Source organism: Mustelus asterias, unplaced genomic scaffold (genome assembly GCF_964213995.1).
Source record: "Mustelus asterias unplaced genomic scaffold, sMusAst1.hap1.1 HAP1_SCAFFOLD_938, whole genome shotgun sequence".
Lineage (NCBI taxonomy): Eukaryota > Metazoa > Chordata > Chondrichthyes > Carcharhiniformes > Triakidae > Mustelus > Mustelus asterias.
In genome coordinates, this window is record NW_027590884.1 from 35,124 (window position 1) to 47,508 (window position 12,385).

Sequence of the window (12,385 nt, forward strand, 5' to 3'; positions counted from 1 at the left end):
GGTCACTCCTCAACCTCTGCCGTTCCAGTGAGAACAAACCAAGTTGATCCATTCTCTCCTCATAGCTAATACCCTCCAGACTGGGCAACATCCTGGTAAACCTCTTCTGTATCCTCTCCGAAGCATCCACGTCCTTCTGGTAGTGCGGCAACCAGAATTGTACACAATATTCTAAATGAGGCCGAACTAAGGTTCTGTACAGCTGCAGCATGACCTGCTAATTTTTATACTCAATGCCCTGACCGATAAAGGCAAGCTTGACATATGCCTTTTTGACTATCTTATCCACCTGCGTTGCCACTTTCAGTGATCGGTGGACATGTACGCCCAGATCTCTCTGCCTGTCAATACTCCTAAGGGTTCTACCATTTACAGTATAATTCCTACATGCATTGGACCTTCCAAAATGCATTATCCCACACTTGTCCGGATTAAACGCCATCTGCCACTTCTACGCCCAAGTCTCCAACCTGTCTATATCTTGCTGTATCCTCTGACAATCCTCTTCACTATCCGCAACTCCATCAATTTTTGTGTCATCTGCGAACTTACTAATCAGACCAGCTACATTTTTCTCCAAACTGTTTATATATACTATGAACAACAAACCCTGTGGAACACCGCTAGTCACAGCCTTCCATTCAGAAAAGCACCCCTCTACTGCTACCCTCTGTCTTCATGCCCAAGCCAGTTCTGTATCCATCTAGCCAGCTCTCCTCTGGTCCCGTGTGACTTCACCTTTCGTACCAGTCTGCCATGAGGTACCTTGTCAAAGGCTTTACTGAAGTCCATGTATACAACATCCACTGCCTTTCCCTCATCTATCCTCTTCGTCACTTCCTCAAAAAACTCGATCAAGTTAGAGAGGCACGACCTCCCCCAACTAGTAAGTCCATTTGTTTCCAAATGTGAGTAAATCCTGTTCCCTAAGAATCTTTTCCAATAATTTCCCTACCACTGACGTAAAGCTCACCAGCCTATAATTTCCTGGATTACCCCTGCTGCCCTTCGTAAACAATGGAACAACATTGGCTATCTTCCAGTCCTCTGGAACTTCACCTGTAGCCAACGTGGATACAAATATTTCTGTCAAGGGCCCAGCAATTTCCGCCCTTGCCTCCCTCAGTATTCTGAGGTAGATCCCATCAGGCCATGGGGACTTACCTACTTTAATGCTTTTTAAGACGCCCAATACCTCGTCCTTGTTGATGTTGACATGACCCAGAATATCTACACACCCTACCCTAGGCTCTAATGGTGTGACCCAGAGGGGAGGGTAATGGTGTGATACAGAGGGGAGGGTAATGGTGAGATACAGAGGGGAGGATAATGGTGTGACACAGAGGGGAGGGTAATGGTGAGATACAGAGGGGAGGATAATGATGTGAGATACAGAGGGGAGGATAATGGTGTGACGCAGAGGGGAGGGTAATGGTGAGATACAGAGGGGAGGATAATGATGTGAGATACAGAGGGGAGGGAAATGGTGAGATACAGAGGGGAGGATAATGGTGAGATACAGAGAGGAGGGTAATGGTGAGATACAGAGGGGAGGATAATGGTGTGATACAGAGGGGAGGATAATGGTGAGATACAGAGGGGAGGGTAATGGTGTGATACAGAGGGGAGGATAATGATGTGAGATACAGAGGGGAGGGTAATGGTGAGATACAGAGGGGAGGATAATGATGTGAGATACAGAAGGGAGGGTAATGGTGAGATACAGAGAGGAGGGTAATGGTGAGATACAGAGGGGAGGATAATGGTGAGATACAGAGAGGAGGGTAATGGTGAGATACAGAGGGGAGGATAATGGTGTGATACAGAGGGGAGGATAATGGTGAGATACAGAGGGGAGGGTAATGGTGAGATACAGAGGGGAGGGTAATGGTGAGATACAGAGGGGAGGGTAATGGTGAGATACAGAGGGGAGGATAATGGTATGATACAGAGAGGAGGTATGTGGGGGAAGTATTTCACACAGAGGGTGCTGGATGCCTGGTTTGTGCTGCCAGAGGAGATGGTGGAAGCAGCTGACACAAACTGTTAAACGTCAGAAGCTGCAGGAAGCTCCAAGCAGCAAAACAGCTGAAGCAAAAGTGACAGAGAGCTGGAGGGATTGACATTGGGTCAGTGTCGCTCTCAAACAGCACCGTAAGAAGCCAGCACTGGATCTGCTCCCACTTTAAACTACTCACTTTGCCCAATATTATTTTCACGCTTGTTTTCTCACCTTGCTCTGCACCCACATTAAATTAAATCCTATAATCCGACAGTGAATTCCAGAGCTAAGGGCATAGGTGAATCTTAACCGCGTGCTGCATATGTCCTGGGAGTGTTTGATGGGGGACAGTGTAGAGGGAGCTTTACTCTGTATCTAACCCCGTGCTGCATATGTCCTGGGAGTGTTTGATGGGGGACAGTGTAGAGGGAGCTTTACTCTGTATCTAACCCCGTGCTGTACCTGTCCTGGGAGTGTTTGATGGGGACAGTGTAGAGGGAGCTTTACTCTGTATCTAACCCCGTGCTGTACCTGTCCTGGGAGTGTTTGATGGGGACAGTGTAGAGGGAGCTTTACTCTGTATCTAACCCCGTGCTGTACCTGTCCTGGGAGTGTTTGATGGGGACAGTGTAGAGGGAGCTTTACTCTGTATCTAACCCCGTGCTGTATCTGTCCTGGGAGTGTTTGATGGGGACAGTGTAGAGGGAGCTTTACTCTGTATCTCACCCCGTGCTGTACCTGTCCTGGGAGTGTTTGATGGGGAACTATAGTCTGTATCTAACCTGTGTTCCATTTAACTATGGAGTGCCTAACAGTGAAAAGGTTTCCCAACGCAGACATTCCATAAATAGCTTCTCAAATCCTAAAGTGTAACTGATATGAATCACACGGCAGAGAGGAAGAACTGGTCCAGTTGCCTGTCCATTGCCAGAGGGATCCTCCTGTATCGCGGTTACACACTCCCCAACCATCAGGTGCTGCTCAATCTCCTGACACGGCTGATAAAACTGATAAAAAACCCAAGGCCATTGGAAATCTGGTTCTGCAGAGACTCTTATTCCAAATGACAGTCACTTACAAAAGCTTAAAGAGAGAAAGGACTTAATTGCAGCAGCATAAATCTGCCATACAATCCAGCATAAAGACAGTGTTGTCAGATCACCTTAACCTGACTGAGAGTGAAAGACAAGGTGCTTCCCCTGTTACTCCCAGAGTTGCCAAGCTGTGATATTGTCTGACTGACTGCGGGGAGGGGATTTGCAAGAGATGCTTTGACGGATAACAGACTGGCTCAGTCTGCTGAAGTGGCGGGAGTGGGGGAACTCAGACCAGCTCTGTGGCAGGGAGTGAGGGAACCAACAAGAGGGTATAACAGACCTGACCTCATCCTCACCAACTTGCCGGCTGCAGATGCATCTGTCCATAACGGTATCGGTAAGAGTGACCACCACACAGTCCTTGTGGAGACAAAGACCTGTCCTCATGTTGAAAATAACCTCCATCGTGTTGTGTGGCACTATCACCGTGCTAAATGGGACGGACTTCAGTCATATCCAACAACTCAAGACTAGGCATCCATGAGGTGCTGTGGGCCATTAACAGCAGCGGAACTGTACTCCAGCACCTCATGGCCCGGCATATCCCCCACTCAACCATTACCATCAAACCAGGGGATTAACCCTGGTTCAATGGAGAGTGCAGGAGGGCATGTCAGGAGCAGCACCAGGCACACCTAAAAATGAGGTATCAACCTGGTGAAGCTACAACACAGGACTACCTGCGTGCCAAACAGCATAAACAGCAAGTGATAGACAGAGCTAAGCGATCCCACAACCAACGGATCAGATCTAAGCTCTGTAGTCCTGCCACATCCAGTCGGGAATGGTGGTGGACAATTAAACAACTCACGGGAGGTGGAGGCTCCACTAATATCCCCATCCTCAATGATGGAGGAGCCCAGCACATCAGAGCAACAGATAAGGCTAAAGTATTCGCAGCAATCTTCGGCCAGAAGTGCCGAATGGATGATCCATCTCGGCCTCCTCCGTAATCTCCAGCATCACATAAGATCATTAGATATAGGAGCAGAATGAGGTCATTCGGCCCATCGAGTCTGCTGCACCGCCATTCGATCATGGCTGATAAGTTTCTCAACCCCAATCTCCTGCTTTTTCCCCGTAGCCTTTGATCCCCTGACCAATCAAGAACCTATCCATCTCTGTTTTAAATACACTCAATGACGAGGCCTCCACAGCCTTCTGTGGCAATTAATTCCACAGATTCACCACCCTCTGGCTGAAGAAATTCCTCCTCATCCCGGTTCTAAAGGGTTTACTCTGAGGCTGTGCCCTTGGATCCCAGTCTCTTTCACTAATGGAAATATCTTCCCCATATCCAGACGGCACGGTAGCACAGTGGTTAGCATTGCTGCCTCACAGCTCCAGGGACCTGGGTTCGATTCCCGGCTTGGGTCACTGTCTGTGTGGAGTTTGCACATTCTCCTCGTGTCTGCGTGGGTTTCCTCCGGGTGCTCCGGTTTCCTCCCACAGTCCAAAGATGTGCGGGTTAGGTTGATTGGCCATGCTAAAAATTGCCCTTAGTGTCCTGAGATGCGTAGGTTAGAGGGATTAGTGGGTAAATATGTAGGGATATGGGAGTAGGGCCTGGGTGGGATTGTGGTCGGTGCAGACTCGATGGGCCGAATGGCCTCTTTCTGTACTGTAGGGTTTCTATGATTCTATGAAAACATCCACTCTCTCCAGGCCTTCAGTATTCTGTAAGTTTCTATGAGATCCCCACCACCCCCCTGTCACCCTTCTAAAGTCCATCGAGCACAGACCCACAGCCTTGTCTGGACTGAAGTTTAGATCTATAGGATGAAAGATCAAAGCCGACACGCTGCGTCAGTGTCCGGAACAGGACATCCTGTAAATCTCTGGTGCCCCCACTCAGTGGCTGGTTCTTTAGTAGTGTGTGAAGTCAGTGTCAACACCTTTTGTCTTCTCCACTTGTATTCTGCAGAGTCCCCGCTGGCTCTGACGTGCGCAGTCAGTAATAGGAGCACCGGTGGATTTAGTGTTCCAGTATGAAAGTTCACATTGGTGGCATTCACACCAGGGAGTAATCTACCCAAGGATTATTTGTAACACTGTAATCTGCTGCAACATTGCCTTAAAAAGTATTATGTAACACACAGACACCTCTCGTACAGCACCACTCTGTTCAAACATAATTTAACAGGCTGTAACTTTTAAATAAAAAAGAATAATTACATGGGTAATACCCGAGAGGCCAGAGCAAGATAAGAGAGGCTTGCTTAATTAAAAACAAGCAATATCAAGCTGAAAGCCATTTGGAATGGTAAACTGTCAGTTCCCCTATAACCGTGTAGCCCCGTCACAGTAAGACTGACCCCAGGGCCAGTTGGTGTTTGACAGAGTGTCGGGGGTGCAATTGTATTTGTTGTGCTTCAGTCAAACCCCACGATGGGCAATAGGGACCACTCCAAGGTTAAGGGAGAGTATATGATAAACACGGCGTGCATCACAACACAAGGTTAGACTGGAACGAGTGGAGGTCACAGAGATCAGCAATGCAGACCAGGCTTTGTATTGCCAACACTTTATGACTAAATCCTGATTGAATGGATAAACAGACAGCTACATAAACATAGAAACATAGAAGATAGGAGCAGGAGGAGGCCATTCAGCCCTTCGAGCCTGCTCCGCCATTCATCACGATCATGGCTGATCATCCAACTCAATAGCCTAATCCTGCTTTCTCCCCATAACCTTCGATCCCATTCGCCCCAAGTGCTATATCCAGCCGCCTCTTGAATACATTCAATGTTTTGGCATCAACTATTTCCTGTGGTAATGAATTCCACAGGCTCACCACTCTTTGGGTGAAGAAATGTCTCCTCATCTCCGTCCTAAATGGTCTACCCTGAATCCTCAGACTGTGACCCTGGTTCTGGACTTCCCCACCATCGGGAACATCCTCCCTGCATCCACCCTGTCTAGTCCTGTTAGAATTTTATAAGTCTCTATGAGATCCCCTCATTTGTAAAGAGAGACTCTCATTTAGATAGCACCTTTCACAACCTCAAAGATGCCTAAAGTGCTCTACAGCCAATGAAGCGCAGTCATTGTGGTAACATGGCAGCAAAGTTGCGCACTGCAACATCCCACAGACAGCAACATGGTCAGAGCACAGCAAGATCCCACAGAGAACAACATGGTCAGAGCACAGCAAGATCCCACAGAGAACAACATGGTCAGAGCACAGCAAGATCCCACAGAGAACAACATGGTCAGAGCACAGCAAGATCCCACAGAGAACAACATGGTCAGAGCACAGCAAGATCCCGCAGAGAGCAACATGGTCAGAGCACAGCAAGATCCCACAGAGAGCAACATGGTCAGAGCACAGCAAGATCCCACAGAGAACAACATGGTCAGCGGAGCACAGCAAGATCCCACAGAGAGCAACATGGTCAGTGGAGCACCGCAAGATCCCACAGAGAGCAACATGGTCAGCGGAGCACAGCAAGATCCCACAGAGAGCAACATGGTCAGTGGAGCAGCTGCTTGTAGGTGTTTCAGGGATAAATATTGACCAGGACGCCGGGGAGAACTCTCCTGTTCTTTGATATAGCGCTGTGGGAACTTTGACCTCTACCTGGGAAGGTGCACAGGGCCCTGGTCTGCAGATGGTAACAGACCAGAGGGGTACCACGTTTGACTTGTGGCTTGTGCTGAGTTAGCTCATCCCTGGTGTCAGTTATCCTGGGCTAGAGAGGGATAAAAATCAGCCTGAGTCTGATTCAGAACCTGGTGGCTCCCGAGTGTCAAGCTTGCTGTTATCATCCACTAATCTCTGTACACAGCTATTCCCAGTACCAATCACAATGCTGTGAGCAGCACTGCAATGCTGGCTGATTTCCACTAGGTCACTGGATAAACCCAAGTCCATCTACGAAATGCCCTACAGCTATTCACCACGGATCCTTCAACAGCACCTTCCGAACTTGTGACCTCTGCCACCAAGAAGGACAAGGGCAGCAGATACCTGGGAACACCATCACCTGCAAGTTCCCCTCCAAGTCACTCACCATCCAGACTTGGAAATATATCGCCGTTCCTTCACTGTGGCCGGGTAAGAATCCAGGAACTCCCTCTATAACAGACATGTGGGTGTCCCTACACCACATGGACAGAGTGAGAAGTCTCACAACACCAGGTTAAAGCCCAACAGGTTTATTTGGAATTACTGTGCCCACCCCAGTCCAATGCCGGCATCTCCACATCCTCACATGGGCAGAAACAGATGAACAAGGAGATTGTCATTGACTTCAGGAAGCGTAAAGGAGAACGTACCCCTGTCTACATCAACAGGACGAAGTAGAAAGGTCGAGAGCTTCAAGTTTCTAGGTGTCCAGATCACCAACAACCTGTCCTGGTCCCCCCATGCCGACACTATAGTTAAGAAAGCCCACCAACGTCTCTACTTTCTCAGAAAACGAAGGAAATTAGACATGTCAGCTACGACTCTCACCAACTTTTACACCATAGAAATGCACCATAAAAAGCATTCTTTCTGGTTGTATCACAGCTTGGTATGGCTCCTGCTCTGCCCAAGACTGCAAGGAACTATAAAAGGTCATGAATGTAGCCCAATCCATCACGCAAACCAGCCTCCCATCCATTGACTCTGTCGACACTTCCCGCTGCCTCAGAAAAGCAGCCAGCATAATTAAGGACCTCACACACCCCGGACATTCTCTCTTCCACCTTCTTCCTTCGGGAAAAAGATACAAAAGTCTGAGGTCACGTACCAACCGACTCAAGAACAGCTTCTTCCCTGCTGCTGTCAGACTTTTGAAGGGACCTACCTTGCATTAAGTTGATCTTTCTCTACACCCTAGCTATGACTGTAACACTACATTCTGCACTCTCTCCTTTCCTTCTCTATGAACGGTATGCTTTGTCTGTATAGCGCGCAAGAAACAATACTTTTCACTGTATACTAATACATGTGACAATAATAAATCAAATCAAATCAAATCTCACCAGCACTTTCACAAGGGAAATTAGGGACGGGTAATAAATGCTGGCCTAACCCAGAGCCCAAAAGGTGAAATTTCAGATGCCATCAAATTTTAGAATTTCAAGGCTTTTACCGTCAGCAATAAAGCACCAAGAAGAGAGCATGAAATATCATCATGCTCTTTATAGCACAGAAAGAGACCATTCAGCCCATTGAGTCTATACTAGCTCTCTGCAGTGCAATCAAGTCAACTCCACACCCTTCTCTTTCCGCGTATTGCTGCAAGTTTATTTCCCCCAAGTGTCCATCCAATTTCCTTTTGGAACCATTAATTGTCTCTACTTCCACCGCTCTCGCGTAGGCAGTCAGTTGCAAGTGATTTACAACCAATTAAATACTTTTGAAGTATTGTACTGTGGGAACATATTGGGGGCAGCATAACATGAGCTTGACTCTGCCGACTGCTGGGAGTCCAAGTGTCTGAGTTAAAAGCACCAGTTGTTGACTTCTCTCAGGTAGCCTTGGCAGTTAACCGTACGCAAGAGGCAGTGTGTTCCAGGGGACGGTTCAGTTTCAGAGAGGGTGCAGCGCTGCACAGGGTTTCACTGTGTGGGAGACAGCCCGATGGGCAGTGGTAGTGTTGCAAGGGGGTTTCAGAGAAGCTGGGAGGAGTGTGTCAGAGACGGGAATGCGTGGTATTTAACCAGTGTCATCGTGTGCTGATATTTTGGATTTAGACAGGAAGTGTGCAGCTGCAGCAGCTCCTGTCTCCCTGGCTGCAAACAGGATCTGGCCAAAGCACCTGCAGTTCTTGGTCTGTTGCCTCTGGCCTCGCGGGGAAGGGAGGGAGCTCAAACCTACTCTGATGCTGCAGAAGATGTGCATTTAAATGCAAGAAACCAAATAGGTGGCATTTAATCTTCACTCCCTCATTGTAATAATTAATATCTGTTCTGATCACTGGCTGTATTGACAGCTGCATCTTCACCCTGGGTTCCAGACAGTCAGCGAGAGACCCTCACAATATCAAAAGAGGTGAAAAGAAGGAGTTGCAGCTCCCATAGGCCCAGCCAAACTTTTAAAATTCAATATCTGCTGTAATGTACGAAACATAGCAGTTAATTTTTGCAAACTCTCACAAACTGTAACGTGATAATGAGCAGACCATCTGTTTCAGGTACTGGTTGAGGTTAACTATTGGCCCCATTGCAGAGAATTCCCATGCTCATCTCTATATCCCATCAACTTTCATGTCCACTTGACAAGCAAAAGACAACATTGGTTTAAATTCTGATTTGAAAGGTAGCAACTCAAACAATGTCGCACTCCCTTGGTACTGACCCTCTGACAGTGCGGCACTCCCTCAGCACTGACACTCTGGCAGTGCGGCACTCCCTCAGTACTGACCCTCTGACAGTGCAGCACTCCCTCAGTACTGACCCTCTGACAGTGCGGCACTCCCTCAGTACTGACCCTCTGACAGTGCGGCACTCCCTCAGCACTGACCCTCTGACAGTGCGGCACTCCCTCAGCACTGACCCTCTGACAGTGCGGCACTCCCTCAGTACTGACACTCTGGCAGTGCGGCACTCCCTCAGTACTGACCCTCTGACAGTGCAGCACTCCCTCAGTACTGACCCTCTGACAGTGCGGCACTCCCTCAGTACTGACCCTCTGACAGTGCAGCACTCCCTCAGTACTGACCCTCTGACAGTGCAGCACTCCCTCAGTACTGACCCTCTGACAGTGCAGCACTCCCTCAGTACTGACCCTCTGACAGTGCAGCACTCCCTCAGTACTGACCCTCTGACAATGCGGCACTCCCTCAGTACTGACCCTCTGACAGCGCGGCACTCCCTCAGTGCTGACCCTCTGACAGTGCGGCACTCCCTCAGTACTGACCCTCTGACAGCGCAGCACTCCCTCAGCACTGACCCTCTGACAGTGCGGCACTCCCTCAGCACTGACCCTCTGACAGCGCGGCACTCCCTCAGCACTGACCCTCTGACAGTGCGGCACTCCCTCAGTACTGTCCCTCTGACAGTGCGGCACTCCCTCAGTACTGACCCTCTGACAGTGCGGCACTCCCTCAGTACTGACCCTCTGACAGTGCGGCACTCCCTCAGCACTGACCCTCTGACAATGCAGCACTCGCTTGCTAATGAAGATAATGGGGGGGTGCTTTGCAGCAGAGTGTTGACTATTTGGCAGAGGGAGTTCACCAGGGAATGTCCTGTCCACAAACTGGGAGGATGGGAGGGGGGGGTGAGGGGCACTGAGTTGGGTGGAGAATGGGGAAGAGGGTTGGGGGGGGTGGGGGCTGGCGGGGGGGGGGGGGGGGGGGAAATGCCACTGGACCTCACAACAACCTATCGGGTAGCACTGGCAGCGAGAAACCTATCGGCCAATCGTGTGAGGTGGGGCAGAAGTGGCTGCTGATAAAATTCAGGGAATATCGGAATGACAGAGCTGTCGTTAAGTTGCAGACGGCACATTTTACCAGTGGTGAAGCGGAATGTTTTTCAGGTTTTCTTGTCAAGGATTAAATTAGAAATTAGAAGTGAGCAGTCTGTTTCCCCTCCTGGTTTACAGGCTGCGTTTCCATGTTGTCACCCCAGCCTGCCTGCATTCGAGCTGGTGTATCACTGAGACACAGCAGGAGCAGCACAGTGTGCTGTTCCTGGCCTGCATGCCTAGCCTGTCTGCACATCATTAGCTCACTGTCCTTGGCAGCCACCGGGGATTTTTTTATTTAAGCACGTGAGCATGGTCTGAACACGCTGCAAGGCACACTCTGAACATTAACCCTTTGCCCAGGAATCAGTTCATTCTGACACCACAAGAGACAGTGAATCCGCCAGCACCTCATTACCATCTCACCTCTCGCACTGCACACCACTTGCATTTATATAGCACCTTAAACGCAGTAAAATGGCTAAAAGTTTCACAAGGGGCAGCACGGCGGCACAGTGATCAGCACTGCTGCCTCACAGCGCCAGGGGCCCAGGTTCGAATCACGGCTTGGGACACTGTGCGGAGTCTGCACGTTCTTCCCGTGTCTGCGTGGGTTTCCTCCGGGTGCTCCGGTTTCCTCCCACAATCCAAAGATGTGCGGGCTAGGTTGATTGGCCACGCTAAATTGCCCCTTTGTGACCCGGGATGTGAAGGTTAGAGGGATTAGCGAGGTAAATGTTTGGGGTTGTGAGGATAAGGCCTGGGGTAGGATTGTGGTCAGTCAGAATCGATGGGCCAAATGGCCTCCTTCTGCACTGTAGGATTCTATGATTCTATGAAGTAAAGTTTTACAAAGGAGTCGTGAGAATGTCCCCAGTTTTAATCACTCTACCTTTGGTGGCCGCACGTTCAGCTGTCTAGGCCCCAAATTGAGGCATTCTGAAATAACTCCTCAGAGGCCGGCGTCCCTTCACCAGATTCCCTTTATTTACAAACTCTATTCCACTCCTCAGAGTGCTTCAGGTACAAGGTCAGAATCCGGTGTGTCCGTAGCCCTGACACTCCTCGATATATACACACAGGTGAGGCTCCCTGATTGGACAGGCAATTACTACCGCTCTTTCTGGACAACCAAGTAAACTAAATCAAATTAACAAGGGGACAAATTAAAAGCGGCAGCTCCCAAAAGGAGGGAAACTGCCCAGAACAAAGGACAAAGTGGAAAGGAAAGTTAAAATATCAAATCAAAATGTGATTAAAGGGGTCAATAGTGCACTCCAGTCCCTGCGGTGCCCAGCGGGCACGGAAAGGATTAACGGTGCCCTCGGACACCGTGTGCTCCCTCTCCAGGGCACCCAGCCATGAATATAGCCTCGGTAGAGGGGCAGACAGTTGGGCTGGACAACCGTCTCGGTCACCTGCTGCCTGGAATTGTTTATGGGGCAATCATGAACTCAATTTGGGCGGCAAGGTGGCACAGTGGTTAGCATTGCTGTCTTATAACACCAGGGACCCGGGTTCGATTCCAGGTGACTGTGTGGAGTCTGCACATTCTCCTGTGTCTGCGTGGGTTTCCTCCGGGTGCTCCGGTTTCCTCCCACAGTCCAAAGATGTGCGATTGGCCATACTAAATTGCCCCTTAGTGTCAGGGAGACTAGCTGGGGTAAACGCACGGGGTTATGGGGATAGGGCCTGGGTGGGATTGTGGTCGGTGCAGACTCGATGGGCCGAATGGCCTCCTTCTGCACTGTAGGGATTCTATGAATCAGGGGTCTCATACTCCAAGAGGCCAACCTCCAGTGCCTCGCTGACGTTATTCCCTCCCTCAATGTCTCTGTCTTGCTTTGCTCCTTTAAGACGCTCCTTTAAACCTACCCCCTC

The 12,385-nt window shown here is 49.5% G+C and overlaps 1 protein-coding gene across 1 annotated transcript in view; it reads right to left on the minus strand.

Moving 5' to 3' along the window:
• The window catches only part of stxbp4 (syntaxin binding protein 4), a gene marked incomplete at its 5' end in the record, with an annotated part of 135,247 nt that overhangs the window by 23,009 nt on the left and 99,853 nt on the right, over positions 1–12,385 (minus strand). The gene's annotated exons all lie outside the window — the stretch shown is intronic.